General features: G+C 29.0%; 1 protein-coding gene across 2 annotated transcripts in view; it reads left to right on the top strand.

The window, feature by feature from the left end:
* The window catches only part of LOC148312713 (uncharacterized), a 163,463-nt gene that overhangs the window by 17,931 nt on the left and 118,514 nt on the right, over nt 1-27,018 (top strand). For both annotated transcript variants that reach the window (XM_088274776.1, XM_088274787.1), the window contains exon 2: nt 13,156-13,409. The gene's annotated coding sequence lies outside the window, so the exon portion shown is untranslated. The remainder of the gene's footprint in view (nt 1-13,155; nt 13,410-27,018) is intronic.

The following is a 27,018-nucleotide window of genomic DNA, read 5'->3' as shown; positions in this document are numbered from 1 at the left end:
ATCTTAAACAAAAATATTATATATATATATATATATATATATATATTTATATATATATATATATATATATATATATATATATATATATATATATATATATATATATATATATATATATATATATATATATATATATATATATATATATATATGCAACGACCTCTCGTATCGGGTCACGATGTACCTTTATACACATAGCATACGAATAATTACTATCAAAGATCATTGTGTAAATTATCAGCCATAGATGGCAGATTTCTTATATCTTTACAAAAATCTTAATAACAGCGTGGCACGTACAATAAATCTGTGACGCATTGATGATGGAAAAGATTTTATCTATTGAACTTCAGAAGATTGGAGAATTTATAATTTAAAATTGAAATATTTATATCTTTATTGCTTTGGCATTATCTTTGTGGAATAACATGATGATAAAAATACAAGAAAAATACAAGGGCGAGAACATTTTGAGTTATTAATATAAATATGACGAGTTTTGAGAATATCTGTAGTTCTCGAAACTAGTTGTGTCTACATTAATAAATCTGATGAAAGTGATATTATACACATGTTTATAGTATTTTAATATTTTAATTTACATCTTTTCTGATTTATTTTAACAATTAAGGGCGGATGAGGTGTATAAAGATGTTTATTTTTTTAAATAAATCATTTACTTACATTGAATTTCATTGTTTCTTTGCATAATACATATATTATCACAAGTCTGCCACTCATTTAAAAGAGTACTTAATTTAATATTTAAGAGTAGTATTTTAAGAGTAGTATTTAATTTTATTGTTTCTATGTATAATACATATATTTTCACAAGTAGTATTTTAAGAGTAGTATTTAATTTCATTGTTTCTATGTATAATACACATATTTTCACAAGTAGTATTTTAAGAGTAGTATTTAATTTCATTGTTTCTATGTATAATACATATATTTTCACAAGTCTGCCACTCTATCATTTATAAGAGTACATGTATGCAACATCCAGCGTCCTTTCTATTGTTGCTCCTCTCTTCCCACACCCATACATACATATATCATAAGAACACAATTTACTTCACCAATTATTATTATAATTCTAGACCAGGAATATGCAGAAAGAATAAAATGCAATAACAATACTCTTAATTAGGATGGGAAATACCCTAGTGATTTTAAAACAAAGTCACATTTTAATTATAAAATGGAAAATCACAAGTTAGTGCTTCAAATATAAATTACATATTATTTTTTGACATCTCATCAAAGATGAAGAAGAATATGGAAGTCCGGGCATTCACGGGGCTGACGACCGTCATAGGCTGGTTTAAGTGATCACTTTACACACGTGTAACATTCACCAATTCCACCCATTATTGACAACCACACTACTCAAATTCTTGGATGTTCTATATATATATGAACCAATTTAGAAACCTTGTTCTTGAATCACTAGAACTTCACTAGAGACATCTACATTAAGTAGAAACTCTTATATTAGTATGTGAGGTCCGAATTCTGGATTATAATCACACACATGAGAAACGCCAGAAAATACCATTTTCATTTTTATTATTTAAGCTTATAATTTGACCAGATAATTTATTTACAACATTTTGAGTGTGTCCAAATACTTGTTCACAAAATCTGGATTATCTCCAATTACAGGAGTCATTTTCATGAAAATGACTCCTGTAATTGGAGATAATCCAGATTTTGTGAACAAGTATTTGGACACACTCAAAATGTTGTAAATAAATTACATAGTAAAAATGTACAGATGAGTATCAATGATTATTTTTTATGTTTTAAAAAAACACCTGTATGTATTATAAAAAGTAAAACATATTTTTTTAAATGGATTTAATAATAAATGCTAGTAAAATGTACATAATTTTCTCTTTACAAAACTTCATCCTGTTTAATAAATCTTGTAAAATATAATTTTTCCTCAGGAAAATAGGGTAAAGTTAAAATAGAAAATGCAAGATAAGGTCTAGATACTAGATTTATATATAAGAACAAGTTTTATGCTTTGGATGTAGATAGGTAAAGGAAGAGACAGTATAAGTATGGGGAGGGAGAAGAGAAGAAGATTAAAAAACTTTCCATTCAGTCTTGACCGGAACCAATTTCCTTTTTAAATTAATAACTTTGATTTAAAGGGATAATCAGTCTAGAAAAGGCAGGTAAAAGCATCAGTTACTTCTGGAATGTTTGTTTTTCAGCTGCTGAAACTTTGTATCCCCTTTTTCAATGATATGTACTTTTAAAGAAAATTCAAAACGTAATTAATTAATAAACTACGTTTCTTTTATTACGGTAAAATAAAATACATTTATGTATATAATATAATGTCCAAATTAATTAAATATTTTAAAAATTAATTTGGAATATATTTTAACATTCAGAAGAGATTATGAATGTGTATAAATTATATATATATATATATATATATATATATATATATATATATATATATATATATATATATATATATATATATATATATATATATATATATATATATATATATATATGTATATATATATATATATATATATATATATATATATATATATATATATATATATATATATATATATTTAAATATATATATAAATATATATATATATATATATATATATATATATATATATATATACATATATATATATATATATATATATCTATTCGCTCACTTCTTTCAACAACGTCATATATCAAAAAACATAATTTTTCAGGGAACGTTTTTAAAGTTTAAGAATATAATAAAATGTATTCAAAATAAATATCAAGCCACTAATTAGACTTTTTACTGTGCAACAGATCTGTTTAGGTAAAACCTGAATTGTTTTTCTCTATTTAAAAAATATACAGTAGGTATATTTAAAAAAAAATAATTAAACAAAACATTTTCTTCAAAATGCAAAAACAACACTTTCTGCCATGTAGCGGGTAAATATTAAGTCAAAAAATGCCGCTTTTTCTGGCATATTCTAAATTTTCTGGGCATTCCGAAAACATGCACAACTGAAAATTGACGATTTTTGATATATGACGTTGTTGAAAGGAGTGAGCGATATGCGCACGTTGTAGATGTAGACTATACTCGTATACATATATGAACAGTGAGGCATCACGCGTTGTGTAAGTAATATTTATCAATGTATCAAAACACATTTGTGAATATGACAAATCATTATACCTGTGAAAATGTACAATTTTTGACATAAAACGTTGTTGAAAGGAGTGAGCGACTTGTGCATTCAGCGCATGGAGTCTGGAGCGTATTGACATGTCGTAGTAGATTTCGTCATTTTGTTCTTGACACGTTTCCGGTATATTTCCACACGGCGCGCTGACCACTCGGCCAAGGAGCGGGCATCCTCGCCGCTGCCGGCTGGCCGAACTTAGGCGCGACCTAGGAAAGGATTGCGCCGCCTAATAAGGACACTGCACATGACCCGAATGCGAACTGTGATCCTTGTGAAATTTACGTACATGCCCGGAATAATAATGCAGTACGTAGATCCTTGGAATATATATATAATATATATATATATATATATATATATATATATATATATATATATATATATATATATATATATATATATATATATATATATATATATATATATATATATATATATATATATATATATATATATATATATATATATATATATATATATATATATATATATATATATATATATATATATATATATATATATATATATATATATATATATGTATATATGTATATATATATATATATATATATATATATATATATATATATATATACATATATATATATATATATATATATATATATATATATATATATATATATATATATATATATATATATATATATATATATGTATATAATATATATATATATTATATCTAAGAACAGATTTTATTACATACGTGTAGTGCTGACCATCACAATTATGACAGTCGGTAAGGCAGATCGCGCAAATCTACCACTAGACGTCACGCATGCGTCGCACTGGTTTGCGCGATCTACCTTATCGACTGTTATTTTTTTTTATAAAATGCAGTTCCACCAAGAAATGTCAGTTCAAAACTTTAAACTTATAGAATTGTCAAACTCGCGATAAATTGAAAACATTTAAATCCTCAAATATTTTTTATCTACCTGTATTTCATAAAAAGTAATCGTTATTTTATTTTACCAATTTCTTACCACTTAATATTTTCTTTTCTTTCACAAAAAAACTTAAAAATTTCTTCTTTTATTTTATTTATTCAAAACTTTTTAACTTTCTGCAATGAGCCTAAGTCAATAACCTTTAACTTATGTAATCATGATACACATTTTTTAGCCTATGGGCATTTTCATTTGTAAGCTCAAACTTTAACTCCAACTCTTATATACAGCGGGGTATTTATTGAAACTAAGTTTTAACCATTTTATACCAAAAGCCTTCGCAAACATAACCAAAAATATTTAACCGAAACAGGCATTGAAATTTATTTATTTATTTATTCCATTGGTAAATAATAGGTTTAATTTCATTCAAGTATTTCAAATTTCAAATTCGTCCATAAAAAAAATTCATAACAGTTCGAAACACATTTCTCATATAAAAAATCGGCCATTCAGTCGCACACAGCATGTGATTCACAAATTTAAGACAATTCTTCTACTATTTATACACGAAAGAAGATGGAAGTTTGACTGCATTAAGTGATAGCATTATACACTTGTGTAACGTTCACCATTCGCCCATCATTGAACGTATTGGATTTTTGAATATGTTGCATATGAACTGGTTCTGTGGATTTCTGTCATATCTGAAAAGTATGTGATAGATTGGGAACGTACTGATAGTGGTGCCTTTAGTTGAGAAATTTGTGAAAACTGGAGCTTATCTCAAATGAATATGAGGTGAGTTTTATTTTGACTTAGTTCCTTTATACATACATATCGTAGTCATACAGGAGAAAGTGACCAAGTGTATTTTTTATAAAAACGTGATCATTGACTATTTGATATCATACTAGCTTAATATTGCCCTGGAAAAAATCCCAAAGGATTTCAAACTTGGAAGTATAATATATTGACTTGGTAAAAACGACTAACTGCATTAATTGGCCCTCCTGAACATTTTATGTTGTGTTCGTTACTCATTTTCTCCTGTACGACTATGATATGTATATAATATGTATATAAATATGTATTTATATATAATTAGTTACTTATTTTTTAAAACATCATGTAAAGACAAGAAAAAAATAAATTTGCGCGCATATTGCTAAAAATTAATATTTTCCAACCAACCAAAAACAGACTATATTATTTATTGATTCGGCATTAACTTTGGAATGACATGATTATTTTATTAAAATTTGACACTTGAGTAATCCAGTCATGGCTGCGTTAAAAAAATATATTGGCCAAACTGCGAGAAGTCTAAGAATTAGAATTAGAGAACATCGTCGTGGACTAACAAGTAATTATTTTTCGGAATTTGCAAATAATATCATGGAAACTAACCACTCATTTGACTCTCATACACTTAAGTTATTACACTCTGTTACAAATAAAGGTCAAGTCATGAATAATTTAGAAAATTTAGAAATACATAAAAATTTAAATTCAGATAAACAATAATTAATAATATACTGTTTCAAAATACGTCACCATTATTATCAATGTTTCCTTTTACAAAAAAATTTGTTCCTTAACCCCCCTACCTATATTTATTAACCTATATATACACCTAAATATATTTTTATTCGTTGGTTTTAATTTGTACCAGAAGATGAAAACAATTGTCGTTTTCGAAACTAGTCGTAAATAAAAATAAAACTCGAAAAAGTGGATTATTCAAGTGTTTAATTTTAATAAAAAACAGACTAGTGATATTGATCAAAACGTTTGATACCATTTTTGACCCATGATTGAATACCAAAATACTCATGTTTCAAATACATGTTTGCACATGATTTTAATTTTTACGTAGCTTATTATTTGAATATTTATCTTATTTTCAACATTTTCTCATCTCTTCCATAAATTTGGATATCTGATCTTAGGAGTAAAATTATTATTATTGATTTATTCACTTCGTATATTGATGGAAGTTATATTTACGTCATATGTTAAAGGTTAAGGTCGTGCAGCGGTTAAAAGGCTTATATAACATCCTCCCCCCCCCCTCAAAACCCTAGGAATCACATATTACAGGGACAATATATTTAACCTAAATTCTTGAGATATTTGATGTTTCAGCATGACGCTAGATGGTGTCATGTCGCAGATTAAACTAAAACAAAACATTATTAATGGTTTCCCACAGAAATAGAGTCTTTTTTTAACGAAAAATCCCAATCATCATATGATGAATATCAGTGGATGTCACAGGAAAGAAAGGACGAAGAAGATAAGTTTTCAAAAACTAGAGACGCGCGATCGATTTAAAAGATGAATGATTAAAATATTTATATAACAAAACACTTGAACAGGGTGACCACTATACAAATAATAAAACTCGGACAGTGTTGATGTGAAAAATTATTTATTGTTTATAGATTTGGCATTTAGTCCATAGAACTCCATTTTAATTTATGTATTAAATGTCGAGTCAAACACTGATTCTTTGAGTATTCTAAGTTCTATTTTATTGTTCAAACGAATTTGTTCGAAAATGCCATAAATAGACGAAAATATTAGATAATAATCAATTGTAAATGAGAATACTTGTTACTTGAGAACTATATATAGTGAGTGCACTGGCAAAAAACGTTAACTCGAAAATATCCAATTTTGACTTAATGATTATATTTATAAAATTTTCAACGTTCTATAAACTGGCAAAATATACCAAGTAGGTAGTTTTAAATATCACATTTATGTGGTTTAACAAGTATGTAAATTAAATTTTAGATTTAATAGCAGGTATTTTATTCAGGCTAAAAGCATTAAATAACAATAATTGGAAAATATTGTACCCAATATTTTGCAGCTTTATTTCAAACTTTACTTCAATGGTTTACATTTTAAGGGCAATAAATAATTTACATACGTTTTAAATGTTAAATCAATCACAGATTTTTTGAGTCTTTAAGGTAATATTTTATTGTTAAAAAAAAACATAAAAATTGATTTTATGACAATTGTTTCGCCTAATTATGGCATTTTTAAACAAATTCGTTTGAATAATGAAATACAACTTAGAACACTCAAAAAATCAGTGTTTGATTTTTTATTTTTAATTAATGTTTTACTTAGTAAATACCACTATTTCTTAAAATCTACTGTGACACGTGTTTCAATGCATTCCGCAGAGTGTTTGAAAATGATGCGGAATGATGCAAATGATGTTGGAAACACGTGTCACAGTAGGTTTTAAGAAATATTGGTATTTACTAAGTAAAACATTAATTAAAAATGGATAGATTTTACCACAAAGTGACTGCCGGATAGATTAATGAAATTTGATTTTTGAATTAACGTTTTTTGCCAGTGCACCCACGATACATAGTTCTCAAGTAACAAGTGTTCTCATTTACAATTGAATATTTAAGTATATAGCTTTTTTTTTAAGATATGCTCGTATTTTAATTGAAGCAAGTTTTCGGTAATCATATAAGTAATAAGACAACGGTTGTATTACTTTTGTTGGTAAGGATAAAAGAGGGAAATAACAACCCTTACAAAACATTCTCGAAAGTTAAGCTCATTGTAAATATGCAAGGACGAAATATATAAAAAGGAATACTTAAACAAAGGAATTTAAATACTACCCGAAAAATACGAATTTCGTATCTCCCATTAATATTGTTTCAGTAATCTTAGGGCATGGTACAAATATTTAGGTATGGTTTTAGATGAGGTCCTTTTTGTCCGCCAGATCCGCATCAAGACATATTGCTAGAGATTATTATTATTATTATTATTTAATTTTTTGTCCGCCTCCGTACTGTAATGGTCAGCACGCTCGGCTACCGTTCTGGAGGTCCCGGGTTCGATTCCCAAGGGGGGTATAAATAAATATAAGTGATTTTTTCACTGTAATATTTATTCAATATTACCATGGACTGGTACCTGAAGCGGAGGGCTGATCACCTTTCCTTCATAAGTAAAACGATCATGATAACACTGCGTTTATAAGACACAGTGCCCTATGCACCATTGTGGTGCGGATAAGGGTTTTATTTATTATTATATTATTATTATTATTAGGCTATTATCCTTGGCTCTACCCGACCCAGTTTCTCCAGGGTATGCTTGGCTACAATACTTTAGAGACTAGAAGGAATGTGTATTTGATTACGCATTTTTATCGATTGTTGCGCGGTATGATCGATAATCCTGAAATTATCCAGAGCATTGGTCTGTATGTTCCCGATAGTTACCTAAGACAGCGTCGGCATAGATTGTTTCACATTTCTATACACAGGACCAACCTGCCGATGGTTATGCCTGTAGGAAGAGCTACCGCTTTGTTGAACAATATCACATTGGATATTGATCTGTTCCATGTGTCCGAAGGAGTCTTCCGAAGCGGGATTCTTCTACACCCTTAAGTCTTATTGCTTACTTTTAATAAATACGCCTTGAATATTGTTTGTTATATACATTTTTTTTTTTTATTGAATAAATTGAATTGAATTGAATTGAATTAGGATTTTAACAAAAAAAAAAAAAAAATGTGTACGTACGAAAAAATCTAAGAGAATAAACAATAAGACCAGCCAACCAAATACTAGGTCTTAAGTCCTGGGACGGTCAGACTTATCTTCTTACAAACATTTTTTTTAATAGATGTCTCATTTCAAGTTTACACCCATAGTATAAACATGTCATCCGTAGGATGAATAATCCTATAAAGTATAAAGAATAATAAAATGATAACGATATTTTGAGTGTGTTCAAGTCCTTGTTCAAAAATCAATGTTTTTTTATTTGGCAGTTATTTAAATATTAACAACATAACATAAATGAAGAAGAATATCGTAAACAGTCTAAGTATTTGTAGGGCTTGTGACCCGTTATGGGCAATTATATATATATATATATATATATATATATATATATATATATATATATATATATATATATATATATATATATATATATATATATATTTATATATATATATATATATATATATATATATATATATATATATATATATATATATATATATATATATATATATATATATATATATATATATATATATATATATATATATATATATATATATATATATATATATATATATATATATATATATATATATATATATATATATATATATATATATATATATATTATATATATATATATATATATATATATATATGTATTTAATAGAGTTATATTCCTACAATGATTACATTTTTATAAGAAAAAGTATGGTATAACTCTTATACCATACATTTTCTGATATTGAACAAATATAGCTTCCAAATTTTTAATAGTTTGGTCGTCAATCACGCCTAGAATGGTGAATGTGTATAGTCATCACTTTAACCAGCCTTTAATAAGTCTCAAACCCTGTAAATACCGAGACTTCCATATTCCTCTTAATTTTTATTGAGATGTCAATATACTAACTTATTAAAATTACTAACCATCACGTCGCTTCCTCGCAGGTGCAGAGAGAGAGAATAGAACGCCACACCACTCTGCTTTTGCAAACATTCTTCGTCTTTTCCACATTCATGCATTTCCTCATACATACCCGACGATTATTACGACTCAATATGTAATATAATGAAATATAATGAATATATAGATGTCGAAATATAAAATGACAAATCTGACCCTGGCAAACACGTCACGGGTCCTTTGTTATATTATCTGAGAAAACCGGCCTCTTGAGTCAATAACGAGACAAAAACCCCTCAGACATGATCCTCCCAAATCCGGACATTCTCAAAGTACTAGCCCCAAACTCGCACAATCCCATAATCGGACATTCTACCAGATTTTACCCTCAATAGGAGACCTTTACTTTAAATAGACGACCAAACCTCATATAATTAGACAACTAACGATCAACGTTAAACATTCAATTAGTATTATTATTAAAAACCCTAGTTTAATACAAATTTATTAATGACTTTTATTTCATTACACACGACTAGTTTAAAAAAAAACCAACAGATGTTTTCTACTACAGGTTCTACGCGATTTCACCCTCAATAAGAGACCTTTACTTTAAAAAGACGACCGAAATTACCGACTTATAGACCGAAAACTTGGCACGATCAGGTATGTCAAATACTTAAAATCGGTTAGGTCAGGAGTTGAAATAATTGGCGGGTATGTCTGAGGAGATGCATGAAATTAGTGAATAATGTTTTCAAAAACAGAGAAGTGTGGTGTTCTATTATCTCTGGCTACACCTGCGGGGAAACGGTGTTATAGTTAGTTAACTAATAAGGTTTTAAATGAAAATAGTCAAGTGGATTTGTGTGTTTTCTAAAAATGGAAAGATTGATAGAGATACAGAAAGAAGAGTGAATGCTGGGAACAGAGTAAATGGTGCACTGAAATCAGTTATAACAGATAAAAGCCCAATAGTCAAAGCAAAACTGGCAGTACATAATGGAATCCAAACCTCATGTATGGAAGTAAATCATGGAGTTGGTAAAATAAGGATGAAATTAGAGTCAATTGCAATCGAAATGCAATTTCTCAGTTGAAGAATGTGTGGCAAAACAACGTTTGATGTTCGAATGGTAGAATAAGGAAAGCATGCAAAGCTGAGATAAGCATTTTCGATAAAATCAAGTGTGTGTACATGGTAATGCAGGTGAATCAAATAAGTCAAGTAGATTAGTAAAACGAATTTGAAGCAAATGCACTTGAAAATACAATTAAAAATGTGTGTAATATACTTTGATCTAATTAAAAAAAACAATATTACATATATTTTTGCTAATTTTCTTCTTCGAAATTCTCCTAAAATTTACTGTTTTTTCCTACTTTAACATAGCAAATAATAAATTTTAGGTCCACTTATTACTCTACCTAATAAATTATATTTTCATTTATAATATTTGTAAAACAAACTCCCTTCCTGAATAAAATACGAGCAGTATGCTCTATTAAAGAGGTAACTGGTGATTAAAATTACTGTTTCATAAAATATTACTCATGAATCAAATTGTACCTTAAACACAATAAATAAAAATAATAAAAGGTAATTACAAGATAATGTTATAAAAGTAATAAGAAAAATGTAATATAAACACACAAAATTTAAACAACCCTTAGAAATAGAATCATAACAATGGGGCACAATCTTTTTGAATGGTCCTTGTTAGAGTACAGCTGGAAACCGGATATACATGTATACATATATACTTCCGGAGAGCTGGTTCTCTCGTATTCAGATAATGTCAGGATATGCAGTAATGCATTTCCTACACACGTCATGATTTACGTGAATTTAAGCTTTAAGCTTATACGCGAATCAGGAATATCAAATTTAACATATTTTAATATTTTAACACAAAATTTATAACTATCAGTTTTATTAATTGATTCAGCATTCACGTCGTGTTAATATTTATCCGATGTTTATTTAAATTTTACTTGGTAAATACCACTTTTTCTAAAAAATCTCTTAAAACACGTGCTTCTATGCATTTTACATCATCTCTAATGCAACAAAACAAGTGTCTTGTAAATCTTTTTTAAGAAATAACGGTATTTAACAAGTAATTTTTTAATAAAAAGTATTATTCACAGATTAGACTTTTTACCTTACGAATGATATATCAATATTATTGGTGACTCAACTCGAGATAAAATATCAATTGTTTTTATACTAATGAAGACAGAAGTCTGAGCATCCCAGAGTGACAAATTATTTACTGTCTTTGATGAAAATCTTTTTTAGAGTTTCGAGTATAGAAACCAATTTTGTAATAAAACAATAACTATGTGTATCCAGCAGCAATAACCTGTACAATGAAGTAAGAGAGCAAGCAAACAAGGCCTCTGCTGTAAATGGATGTTTAAAAAAATTGTATGGAGAAATTAATACATGCTGAAAGAGAGTAAGGTAAGAATCTATAAGACCTGCGTAAGACCGATCTTGACATATGGCACGGAAACAAGAGCCGACACCGCGGGAACAAAAAGCCTTCTTAGGACATCCGAAATAAAGACTCAACGACCTATTGCAAGCCCAACACTTCACGACAGAGTTAGAAACTGTGAAATAAGAAAAAAATGCGATATCAAAGATGTTGTGCGATGGAGAAGAAAAAGAAGACGTTTCTGGAGAAATCATGTGGGAAGAGCGAGTTCGGATCATCGGACAGCAGCATAAGCGGGATTAGACCCCCAGGAAGACCACCTAAACGATGGAGAGATAGCTGGTCTTCCACCTCCTAGGAGTGGACCGGAGAATGACAGGATATAGTCCTAAAAAAAGAAGATTTTTTCCTGACAAATTGTACTTAAATTTTATGAGTTTATGTAGTGTATTATTATTTTAATTACATAATAATATGATAAGGGTTGTCTTTCTTTCTCTCAGCAGTCTAATCATGTTGATAACGGATAAATCTAGTAACAGATCAAATAAGATAAAAATGGGAAAATAAAAACTACAAATAAAAGTTTTTTTTTTTAAAGAAATAACCCGCAAAACGTCTATTTTAGATGCTTGTCTGCAGGTAGGATAGTAAGGATAGGGAAGGTTAATATAAAAAATACATCACAAATACCCAGGGCAATTGAAAATAAATCTTTCTTGCATTCATTTTACAATTGGCGGGAATCGAACACGCGACGCCAGTTTCGCAGTCGAGCGTCTACCCAACTACGCCACGGCGCCTGTTGTTTTGTTATATTATATTTAATGAAATTCCATCACGAACAGTACAAAATATGAATTTGTTATTTGTGTTTTTTTTTTTCAAATGAATAATCAATTTTTACATCAATTTCCTTATATGTACCACCTATTATGCTCATCCAACTGGAAAATGAGTTTAGTAAATAATAACCTGTCATAACAAAATACCGATTAAAAATATTAATTGGTTTCAGAATTATTAACTTAAAATAACAAATTACTTAATCTCTGGAAACAGAGCAATTCCAGAGTAACCCACGCAATCGCTAATTGCACTTTTTGTATCTAGGCTCTCGACCAATGGGAGGGTTGGAACGGCATCGCCCCTCCCCTTCCAGCAGCCTTAAATAGCCCTCCGCTGGCTGAAAGTTCTCAGTGGTAAAAGCACCATCGCACCGTCAGCACCAAGCCACCCCCAGGACTCCAGGACACCAGGAAAACTGGAAACACTTTCAAAGTTCGCGCGTCGCATTCGTCAAGTTTGGTAAATATCCGCGCGCTTTGCTGAGCTCCTGGCATAAACTGCAGCTGTACGCCGAAAAGGTAAGCTTTTTCCATTTATCTTAAAATTGTCTAATTCAATATGTTTATATTTTTTTACATAGATCTCTGATATATACAGTGCAAGTAAGTACATTTAATAATGCCAATTCTTCGATATTAATTTTAAAAAATATGTGTCTATCCATCAAAAATCTTCATGAAAAAGTATTGAATAATTTTAGGTAAGAATTCGAAAATTCGTGCTATTTAAAACTTCCACAATTTTTCTTTATACGTATATTAAACAAAACAAATACAGAATTATCTTTTAATCTCGAGAAAACAAATTAATTTCATTATCGTTTTACGGACGTTATAAATTTTATTTGAAAAATTCTGTTAATTCTTTTTTTAATATGTTTTTAGTTAAAAACCATAAGTTTAACTGATTTTTGCCATATGTAATAACTATAAAAATTTTCTAATACGTTGAAAAAATGTCTTTCTATTAAATATAATTTTAACGGAAGTTTTTTCTAAAGAACTTTTTTATATTCTATATTTTGAAATTAATTTTGACCACGTTTTAAATTATTGAATAGATGAAATTAATTGATTCCAAAAACTTATATGAATGTTAAATTAAATTGAATGAATGACGTTTAGTTAAATAATGATTCCGTTAAAAACGGTAAGCAATTAATCGCTATATAAAATGAGTATTTTAATTTAAATTGTATTCGTTTGTACATTTTATACAAGTAATTTTAAACTTTGTTTCTTTAAAACACTTTTCTCAATTAATTTGTTTTAAACAAGGGAATAATTAATTCTGATTTTTCTATTTTATTGTATCATATTATTTTTAAAAAGTGATGTTGGTTTTAAAAAAAAACCTTTTTAAATACACACCACAATTAATATTTTTCCATGTTTATTTGATTTTGTCAACAATTTTAAGTAATTAATCACAATAATTAAGTATTCTCCATTTTTTGTGTAATTTAAAGAGCTTTTTCTAAAAAAAATCTTTATTTATTAAATTAAGGTTAACCTTCATTTTTTAAATACACTTTTCTTAATGAAATAGTTTTTGATAAGAGGTTAAGTAAGTCTTAATAAATTTTTTCCAGGAATTCATTATTTAATATTAAAATGCGATTTTTGATAAACACCTTTTATAAATTGACAATATAATTAATTTATTGAATAAATATTTGATTTTGCTTCAATAAAATTTTATAAATGCTTTAAATCTCTTAAAATCAAATTTAGATATTGGTTAACATTATATCGATCAAATATCGATGTATTTCATCACAAAAGATCTACTTTTTTTAAACTGCAAATTAATTATTTAATTTTTATTATATCTGCTTCTAAAGGGTAGTAGGTACCATATTTCAGCTACCATGCTGGAAGGTCCAGGCTCGATTCCCACGGATTCAAAATAAATATAAGTGTTTTTATCATTTATCATATCTTTGTTTGATATTTCACTTGACTGGTACCCGAAGCGCAGGACTCTCAACCATATTTTTATATAATGAATAATCAAATTAACATTGCATCAATTTGATATCGTACTTTAAACACCATTGGGTGTGTAAAAGGATCAATAAAAAAGGTATCGTCCTATACAAATCCTCCTAAACAATAAAAAAGAAAAATAAGACAGTTTCTGATTATAAAAAAAACAGCGGAAATTAGATCTGTGAAATCTGGGTATAACATAAGTCTTAAATGTGATTTGAATGTCGTCTTAATCAGTATTATTCCATCTATGAAGTTAAATTTACTCAAAGATGGAGAAAGTGACAGAAAATCTCATCAGGCATTTTTTATCTTGATTTAAATTTTTATGCGACGCATCGGTTAAAATACTTTATGTAAAGAAAAAAATACTTTAAATATTTTTGATCTCTTTATAAACGGTCAATTCTTTAGTGCATTATTTCAAAATGTCATGAATAATGACATTCTTCATAAGGTTTTCTATGTAATTTCTTAAAAATGCTGTAATTTTAAGAAATTACATAGGTTGCATTTGGTTGGTTGGAAGATATTGCTTTATAGCACTAAGCCCGCCAATGTACACACGTATTGTACAAAAAGTTCAAATAAATAAATAAATAAATAATTTCAATCAAATTTTAAATCTTGATTTCAATTCTTAAACTTCGCCTCTTGTACAAAATATTTTTGGAATGAATAGGTCAATTTTTTTATCACAATATTACAAAAATGCTAATTATATCATGTAATAAACACATTTTTCCTTTTGTTGTTATGTAGTTTTTAAAAATTAATAGAAAGATTTATATTTCGGGTACCTATATTATTTCTTTATATGTGTCATTATATTTTTGGTCGGATAATAAACGGTCAATTCGTTAACACATGATTACAAAAACTTCAATAATATCATACTTTCGTAAGGTTTTTTTTTATGTAATATATTAAAATAGCGTAATTTTCAACAAATTATACATCATTAATTAAATTTTTAAACTTTGCATCGGATAAAATTTTTACGTGAAATATTTTTGGTCGGTTTATAAATCACAATTTTTTTTAAATGTCAATAATTAACATATTTTCACGTTTTTTTAAATATTTGTAATTGATTAAAATGAAAGAGATTTTAATCTTTATTTTTGTTATCCTCGTAACCAAATTCAATTCGTAAAATATGTAAAAATAAAACATTAATAGTTAAAAAGCGATAAATTCTTTAACATATAAATAAATAAATTCTTTAACATGTATTTAAATATGCTAACCATTTACATATTTTCCGTGTGTATATTTTGTTTATAATTTCTTAAAATGACAGAATTTTTATCACATTTTTATCTTAATATTATATTTTTATGCGACACATCCGGTAGAATATTTTTACTATGTGAAAATATTAAAAGTCGATTCGTGAACGGTCAATTTCAATACACTTATTAAAAATATATAATAATATGAGGAGATGCATAAATATGAAAGAGGCGAAGATTGTTTAAAAGACAGAGTAATATAGCGTTCTTTTTTTTTTAAATAAGAAAGAGTAATATTTGTATTTTTATTATTTACAAAAATATTTTAATTTCATGCTGTTTCTTTGAGTCTAAGCGGCTCATTCTTAGAAATAGGTATCAAATTGTGGTAGAGTGAGTTCTAACCGAGAAACTCTGACTTAAGAGTCCGCGACACTAACCACGGGACCACAACCCAACACAGCTTTTGCCTTGCCCTGCCAGGAAGCTGCTTGAGGGTTGGTTGTTGTTTAGTTAGTTATTTTTACATTTTTTTTCCCCTTTAAAATTTTTAAATCATCCCTTAAAAGATTTTCGAGATAACACTTTGCTGAAGGCAATCAAGCGAAGTATTTGAATTAATGAACAGTTAGTGTCATAAAGTGGATAGTTCTGTCGCCATAAAACATTTAATTAGCGTATCTTCACCGATTCCCTAACTTTTTAACAACTCAATATGCATCCCGTCTCTACTAGGCTTTTATCGCAACTCGTATAATACTCATGACCCACTTATATTACCAAATATATTCTATGAAAATGAAATTTGTAATTGCGTTCGTAATATAATATGTCGTAAATTTCAAAGATATTTAATAATGACACGGCGAGAACGATTCATATTTTTACGCCAGTGAAAATCTAAAGAAATTAAAAGTACTCATTGAATATATAAAATAATACGTATTTTTTTAAAACACACTCTATTTTTAAATTATTTTTAGTTTGTCCGAATCTTTGTTTTCAAGTCTAGGTTTCTTCACTTAGGAGATATTTATGTTGACATCTCAACGTAGATGAAGAAGAATATGAAAATCAGTGTATTTACATCGTTTGCGACCTGTCATAGTCTGATATAAATAAAGTTATTAATAAAAACTAAAAATCATGTTTTAAAGCGACTAATTAACAAACTTAAGTATTTTGACTTCATGATAAAATTTGTCATCCTCGAAATTAATGAACATATTAATGTTGACTTTTTTGAGTTCATTAGAACTCAAAAAAGGGTTTTAAACAAGTGTGTAATTTTTATATGAAATCCATTGTTTTACACGAAATAAATGCTTGATCAAAAAATTCAAATTCTTCATACTAAAAATATGAATATTAAAAAATTTGAGTTTTGAATACAGAAGCATGAATGGTTCATATGAACTTTTGAATTAAAGTGTTTATGGTTAAAAAATATATTTAAAAAAAACTGCATTATAATTCATTTAAATAATTGTGTATAGTGAACAAAAATCGCGTTATTATTTACAATTATTATAAATAATATCGAAATTTACGAAAATTAATCATGGCGTTAAATAATTTAATGAATAAACTTTTCATATATCTAACTAAACGATATTCAATATTTATTTTGCGCTTTGATAATAAATTCTATACGATTTATTAATATTGACAGCAATAGCTCAAAATCTCATAACAATATCACAGCATCATATATCAAGAAATTAAAGTCTACTTTATACTTTAACCTTTCCCTTCCGGTGCTAAAATAAAAACGCGCATCCCGGTGTTGGGTAGTCACTAAACAATAAAAAAATTAGCGGTTTTAAATCGGAAAAATACGGTCATTCACAGCTAATTCCCTTAATTAATTATAAATGAAGTAAAAAGATATAATAATTTAGATTTATTTGCTGAAAACATAAAAAAACATCTGGCAACGCTCACATAACAAGCATAGGTCCACTCTTGTCGGTAACTCAAAAGCGACTGCCGACTGACGCTAGCTCGCTAGTTGCTAGCCAGAGAACATTGAGCTTTGAGCTCCTCACGCTTGCACAGTGCAAGTATGCAAGAGTGAGATGCAAATATAGTGTCGTGGTTCCCGCACACCCTTCACGCGCTGTTTGTACGTGAATTAGTTTCCGATATTCATAAAATACCTCCGATGTACCCGATAAATTCTGATTATTAATAATACTGTTTTTTAAATCCATGCGTAAATATGTTGTATTAATTATATTTATAGAGATACTATGGTTATTAGAAACAATGTGTACAAGATACACAACACCGGGAAAGGAGGGTTAAATAAAATCATAAATCTCATAGAAATACAAATACCAGTCAAAAACAGTGATTTATCATCTGTTAATATAACACTATTTTCTACATAATATTGATACATGACCCTTCGTTGTGTAAATTTCTGTAACAGTAATCACTCAATTTATCAGTCTTAAAAGTTAGATTCAAATTATTTAGATACTATGATTAAAATATTACTTTGTTTTAAAATCACTTTAAATATTTTATCATAACTTAATTATAATGTCTACCAGATTCGAGGCTAACCGCTTCTTTATCAAGACTTATCCAGACCAAGAAGTTAGTTTCGAAACCGGCAGACATTATAATGAAGTTATAATAAAATATGTATAGTAATTTTAAAACAAAGTTACATTTTAATCATAAAATGGAAAATTAGAAAGTTAGTGCTTCAAATATAAATAATATTTAGATACTGTTACTAGCTACCAATCTCAATGTATGGAATGCATGTTCGTCAGTTAAATAGAGTTAAAGTTGATTGAATGTTGTCAATATTACCCTGGACCTGAAGCGGAGGGCTGATCACATTACCTTCATGAAATTAACGATCAGGTTAACACTGCGTCGCTACGATGCAGTGCCCTACGCGCCATTGGGTGCAGATAAGAGTTAAAAGAAAGAAGAAAAAGAAGTTTTTTAGTTCGATCACTTAGATAAATATGTGACAAAACGATGCATGATAGACGAAGGAATGAAAGCAAGGTTGAGATAAGCATTATCGACTATATAATAATAAAAAATAAAAAAAATGTATTAACATGTTAGTCCGCCTCCGTAGTGTAATGGTCAGCACGCTCGGCTTCCGTTCTGGAGGTCCCGGGATCGATTCCCAAGGGGGGTAAAATAAATATACGTGATTTTTGCACTGTAATATTTATTCAATATTACCCTGGACTGTTACCTGAAGCGGAGGGATAATCACCTTTCCTTCATGTGTAAACGATCAATATAACACTGCGTTTATATGACACAGTGCCCTATGCACCATTGGGGTGCGGATAAGGGTTTTATTATTATTATTATTAATATGTAAGTATTTCGGGTCAACACAGGCCATGCCTAAAGAGCCGTAATACATATAGTAAATGTAGATACATTATGTATTTATGTATCTATGAAACAAATGAAAATAAAATAAATAAATAAAATATTAAGAAGGTGTTTTAAGTTAGTTTGGACAAATTTATGTGACAAATATTGCCGAAAATGATCGAAAATGATCGAGTAACCGAAAATTGGACAGGCAGGCCAAGAGATTTATTGAGATGATGCTAATTCAGATGAAAGACAGAGTTATTTGGCCTTCTATTCCTTCTTTCTACCAGTGTAATAACCAGCTCGGGTATGTTTATTTAGTTAGTTTTTGCTATCATAAGGTTCTCCTTGCTGTTTGAACTAATGTATTAGGAGAATGGAAAAAAAGGTACTTGATAATTCAATCTTGAAGAAACGAGTAGTCTTTAAAGAGTTAGAGGGCAGATGGAGCATATCAAATGGAAATTCAATGCTAAATTCAATGAATTCCGCCTTCGTAGTGTAATGGTCAGCGTGCTCGGCTACCGTTCTGGAGGTCCCGGGTTCGATTACTAGAGGGGGGTCTAATAAATATAAATGATTTTTTCACTGTTATATTTATTCAATATTACCCAGGACCTGAAGCGGAGGGCTGATCACCTTTCCTTCGTGTGTTAACGATCAAGATAACACTTCGTTTATATGATGCAGTGCCTTATGCACCATTGGGGTGCGGATAAGGGTTCGAATGCAAAATTCAATTAATTAAAAAATTTAAAATGATATTCTTGGCCTGTTCAACTAATAGGTAGACTGACGTCTTAAAAAATGTACTTTATTTAGAAGTCCCATGTCTGAGCCCCCTTCAAAGTAGGCACCTCCCCGATGATGTTTCCACTTTCGGAAACAGTCCTGGAACGCTTCTTTGTGATGTCCTTTAGCTCCTTCCTGAAAATATTCTCAAATCTTCATCCTTTCAAAGATTTTTTATGTTTGGGGATCAAAAACAAGTCAGAAGGAGCGAGATTGGATGAACATCATTTGAACATCGCGTTTTAAAAGCAGCAAGTATTATATTTTGTTAAGTAAAAAATAAATGATGGGGAGAGTGTTATATTACTATACCATAAAAACCAAAAATGCTTTAAAATACAAAAAAAAATTAACATACCAAAATGTGTCTTGAAACCTTCAAAATTCATATCATAATTTGAAATATACAATAAATATATAATTAGCATGCTTTTGTCTAAATATCGCTTCCTTATTTATTTTTTATCTTCGTATTAAATGAATAATTGTGAAAATCTGGGAAAATGTTTGGTTTCCCGTTTACATCCGACATCCGACGCCGACGGAAAATGGAAACCTTTTTGCACATATTATAACAAATATCATTTAAATTAACTGAAAGCGTTATTACGTTATCACTAAATATGAAATATGCAAAACAATAAATTTATTAACATTTGAATTTTCTTCTTCGCAATTTGGAAAACTCTTTTTACTTTTTAGCATTATCGATAAAATAAACTAAAGTTTGTTAAGACGGTTTAGCCATGTTAATAGAATGGGTGAAGTAATAAAAAACTAATTTATGAGGCGAATCTGGTTAGTTATATAAGCAGAAGACCGAGGAAAACTTGGAATGATCTAGATAATGAGTATTTCAAATTCTCGAATGTGGCAAGGTCGGAACAATCGGAGGATATGTTTGAAGAGATACATGAACGTGGAAAGGGGTTCTATTTTCTCTGCTTACCCTTACGGAGAAGGACGTTGTGATTAGTTGTTTGAAATTTATTATTATAATTAAACTAATCTCAATATTCGTCTGGAATTTTTCCATTGATTTGGTTATCACTTTGTAGTAAAATATTCAATATTCTTATTTATTTATATTATTTTTATTCAAATTATTTATTATAGATTTCTTTTCGTTTCAAATTATAAATATATGATTTATGAGTTCAAATTTAAGACTACATAAAAAAATATAATATATTATTAGATTAAAACCAATATTTTTAGCTTTTCCACATTATTTTTATTTGACCAGCGACCGGGTTTCGTCGTTACCGACATCATCAGACTGGTGGGAGGCCATACAAAATGTTATGTTTTATATAAAACAAGGCAAGAGTTGATAACCATGATTTGATACCAAATTGATATCAAATCATGGTTATCAACTCCTGCCTTGTTTTATGTATAACATAAAAATTTGTATAGCCTCCCACCAGTCTGATGATGTCGGTAACGACGAAACCCGGTCACCGGTCAAATAAAAATAAAGTAGAAAAGCTAAAAATATTAGTTTTAATCTAATAATATATAAAAATGCAATTCCATCACGAAGTGTCAGTGGATAGTATAAATCTAATAAAAAAATATCTTTGTTATTCTTACACTTTATTTTCACTGATTTTCCTTTATGCGTTTGGTAATTCTATAAGGGTAAGTCATGGTATATAAATTACCCATTCATTTAACAAAAACTTTACATAGTTATCCCCTGAATGTAGATTTGGAATAAATTTATGTTGATAAGGGATGTAAAATGTAGATTCAAGCTGAGAAAAACGTGTGTGAATTATTTGTATCCCATTTATATTTTTCAGCCAATTTTCAGCTATAAATTTGAAAATAAGTTCACAAAATTGAGAGTGAATTATTTGTACATGTTTTTTTTGTATGTTGTTTGAAATTATGTTTTAGGGATGGAAAAATTTATTAAGATAAATAAAGTAGGGTGATTGCTTCGAATACAGTAAATGGTGCACTAAATTCAATCAGTTTTAGCAAATAAAAGCTTTATAATGAAAACTAACCAGTACACAACGGAGTCTTGGTACAAACCCTGATGTTTGAAAGTTAAGCATGAAATTGACAAAATAAGGATTAAAATAGATTACATGCAGTCAATGTGATCTTTCAGATGAATGTGCGGTAAAACGATGTATGATTTATGTTCGAATGATGAAGTAAGGAAGGGATCGAAAGCTTAAATAAAGGAAGGATGGTTTAGATATGTGGAACGAATGGGAGAGTGAGGAACGAGAAAATAAATTTATAAGGTGAATGCAATTAGAAATAAAAGCAAAAGATGAACAAAAACAACTTGAAAATAGAATTATTGAAATTAGTACTAGAAACGTAGAATTGATCACAATCTCTTAGTATATATTATTAATCAATGGGTGCGTGGTTAGTGTCACGAAATCTGAAATAGAGTTCCAAGGTTCGAACTCTCTTTACCGAAACATTTGACTAATATTTAATAGCGACCCGCTTGAACCCATGCAAATAAATATACATAATATAAAGATATGGAAATACAATGAAAACATATATAAAAATATGTTTTTTTATGACGAAAAATGTCAACTATCAATTATATTAAATAATAAAAAAAACTGTAACAATAACAATAATAAAAATTAATACATAATCTAATTTTAATGTAACTTTTTCATCATTATTATTAAGTAATAACAAAACCACCGTGAATATTTTATTATTACTTAATTATAATGCCTACCGGTTTCGAAGCTAACCGCTTCTTTATTAAGACTGATTAATACTTTTCTTGATAAAGAAGCAGTTATCTTCGAAACCGGTAGACATTATAATTTAGTTTTATTAAAATATTTAAAGTGATTTTAATACAAAGTTACATTTTAATTAGAAAATGTAAAATCACAAAGTTAGTGCTTGAAAAATAAATAATATAATACAAAATCAGTTCTTTGTCTCAACACAATAGAATTTGTTTATAAAATATGCATTTTGGATATTTCAAATTTTTATGTAAATTGATCAGATCAATTAAAAATAATTTTTGAAACTCTTTGAAAGAATTTTATTGACTTTATGTGTAAGTTTTTAACTGTTGGTCATTCCATTAATTCAGATTGAAGTTGATTTGCATAAAGACGGATTAATGTTAATGTATTGAAAAGTTCAGATCTCTCCCATAAAACAGGCTCCTACTCCCATATCTACATGAAACAAATCTCATTTGTATGGAAATCACTTTATATGGTACACGTACCTAGAGAGATTCTACAGATAACTGTTGTTCTGCGCGTATTTCAATTCTGAAACATCTTTAACTGATAACATTATGTTTTGCTGGATCCTGGCATATTTAGCTTGTAAATTCAAGCTGTAAACCATGTAATAAAACGTCAAATTCGTATTTCGACCATAATATAGTCAAAATCGTTTTTTTATTAAACTTTCTTTGATATTCATTACATATTTTAGGGGTTTTAAATTTTAATGCGAAGAAAATAAACTGGAAAATTTTATTTTCATGATTTTGTGTTAAGAAAAACAAGATTTAAAAAATATATTCAGGTTCATAACTATACTACCTTTATTTTGATCTTACGATTTACAAAATAAATTATTCTTCATGGATTACAATTTGTGTGATAATTACTTTGCTTCTTGCAAGGTACTCTGCACCCGTCTCTGTCCTCTGCTCGTCTCATCAACTTTGCGTAAAATTAATTCAAAATCAATAATGTATCTCAAAGGCTGATTAATTAATACTGATTGATTGTTGATGCCGATTGATTGATGATGTTAAATGCCTCCATACTATAGTGGTCCGTGCGTTTAGCTACCGTTCTGGAGGTCGCAGATTCGATTCCTAGAGGGGTGGAAATAAAAAAAGCGATCATTCTCTTTAATATTCATTCGATATTACATTGGACTGGTCACCTAACCTTCATGTATTTAACAATCACTTTAATAGAATGGCAATGCGATCCAGTGCCCTATGTATCATCAGACGTGGATTGGAGTTTGAAGTATTGATATAAGTTTAATATGTACGTTAAAAAATCGAGATTGCATATAAAGAATGCACGGCTGCGTTGAGTATTATCGATTAAATTAAGAAAGGTGTGTTGAGATGGTTTGAGCGTGTGAATCGTATTAGGGAAGAAAGAATAGTAAAAAATAACGAGGCGAATGTGGTTGGTAATAGAAGCAGAGAAAGATTAAGAAAAACTTGGTATGATCAAGTATTTCAAATACTTGAAAGAATTCTGGTCAGAAAGTCGGAATTATCAGCTGGTATGTATGAGGTGGTACATGAATGTGGAAAATGTGAATTTTCTTTTGCAAATACAGATTGGTATTGAGTTGTATTCTCTCTGCCTGCCCCTGCGGATGGTTAGTTAGTTAGTTTAAAAAATCGATGGGAACAAACGATTTTTCTTCTTATGATGTCTTATAAATATTTTTTAGCATAATAATTAGCTAGATCCTACTATTTTTGTTTTTCTTACAAGTATCTTTTTAAATACCAAAACGCCAACGGATGCAAAAAGTCATCCTTTAATTGAATTTTCTCCAGAGTTTCTTTGGTTTAATTAACTGAATTCGAAGTACTTGTGCAGTTAAAACCTAATTAGAATACGTTTCAGTATTTCCGCAGCTTTTTCCTTCAGCATAAATTTTAAATGAACGCTTTTCAGCTGCTCCTGAACCATTTTTACTTTATAATGCTACGCAAATTGCATACATCAAGGCGCAAATGGCTCAATTTCTTCGATAGCTTCTTACAAGGCATTAATAAAATCAAGTTGACCAAATGCACTAAATATGTACAATAATTTTATAACAAATCAGATTTCCATCGTTTAGTACTACATTCATAATGCCTAAAAATTAATAATAAATTAAACACATTGGAATATGGAAGTCTGGGTGTTAACAAAGCTTACAACCTGCCATTGGCTGGTTAAGTCACTTTACACACGTGCAACATTCACCATTGACAATCATGGTTGACATTTCAATCATGATTGACATTGTAAATCGTGGGTAGATCAATCATGGTTGACAATGTCAATAATGATTGACATTGTAAATCATGGGTAGATTAATCATGGTTGACAATGTCAATCATTATTGATATTGTCAATCATGGGTAGAAAAGTGAATGTTCCACAAACTTTAAGTGATCACTTTACCAGCCTAGGTCATAAACTGTGTTAATACCCAGATTCTGCTTCAATAATATTGAGATGTTAAAAAATGTAAAAAATTGTTTCTACAGTATGTGGAGGAAACCCAGTTTTGTAAAGTATTTAAACACACTAAAAATGTTGAAACAAATTAAATTAAATAAACAATGTGTGTATAAGGCTAAGTGTCACCATGTCACACATATTTCTAGGCAAAGAGACAAATACCTTATCCGAAGAACAAAGTAAGTGAGGATGGAAGTTTACTAACTATTGTAAAAAAAATATACAATTTTCTTGACAAATTCATCAATAATCAAACACGGGACATAATGAGCGCAAAGTAAATTGTTTTAATCCACCCAATGGCTGTTTTCATCCAGTTTAATATTCACGGTTTAATTTTGCTTTCGGGTGGAATTATTTTTCAATACGATCGGACAAAGTAATGAAATGAGCGCGAACAATACAACCCTATTGTGAAGCAAGCAGACTTTGTTCGGAAGAAATATTTATTTTGATTCACGTGCCTTAATAGAATTAAACTCTCATAACTAAATCTGCTCGGATAAATTCAAAGTCTTTAATAAAGCTTTGTGTTCAATTTTAATATCTGAAATAATTCAAACAATCGCGGAAATGAGGAACTAAAGGTTTTTGCTTTGAATAAATATCAGAGTGTTTTTAGAAAATATGCACAAAAGATTTTAGACCCATGATGAGCACCTAAGACGAAAACACACTTCTCAATTTCCAAAAAAAAATCCTTCATAATTCAGAAACAACATCATTTTCAATTTTATTTAACTTATGTATACTTACATCCATCTTCTTCTTCCTGACTCCATCCCAACTTATCGTCTTTGTAGACTTTTGTGGTCAGCTCTCCTTGTCCTCAGGTTTTAGGTCCTTCTATCATATACAACGTCACCAGGCCATGTCTTTAAATCATGTGATCTTTCTGTAGCATCCACGAATTTTATAGTCTTCCTCTAGATTGTCTTTCGAGGAAGATCCATGGCGATCGCCTGGTTTTCAATATGTTCAGGTTCTTTACGTTCTATAAGCCTATACCACCTTAATCGTCTTCCTTCTACCTTACTATTGTTATCAGTAACACCCAGGCTTCCACGAACGCTTGAACTCTTTCTTTTGTCTCTAAAGGACACTCCAGCTGACATCAAACCATTTGCGTTTCAGCAGTTTCTTGCCTAGAGTAGGTGTTATACATCGTCCAGCATTCTGACCCATAATGCGGTACTGATAATTGTTTGGCAGACTTTTTCCTTTAACTTGGCTGCCATTTTTGGATCACAAATAACTCCCGTTAATATTTTTCAAATGGATATAAAACCTTCAGGTTTTACCTAAAATGATTTGTTGCACAATTATAAGTTCAACAAGGGGCTTGATATTTATTTTGAATACATTGTATTATATTTTTAAACTTTAAAAACGTTCTCCGGAAACTTGGATTGGAACTTCATCCCCACACTTATTTTATGCACTACATAATGTGCTTACATCAATAAACTTAAAAGAAGTCATCTAAAATATATATCTGAGCTATGTATA

The sequence above is a fragment of the Brachycentrus maculatus genome, unplaced genomic scaffold, assembly GCF_059751285.1.
Source record: "Brachycentrus maculatus isolate JH-2025_06_01 unplaced genomic scaffold, ASM5975128v1 h1tg000035l, whole genome shotgun sequence".
In the NCBI taxonomy this organism is placed as follows: Eukaryota; Metazoa; Arthropoda; class Insecta; order Trichoptera; family Brachycentridae; genus Brachycentrus; species Brachycentrus maculatus.
The sequence above is the reverse complement of the archived record's forward strand: the minus strand, read 5'-3'. Positions and strand labels throughout refer to the sequence as shown.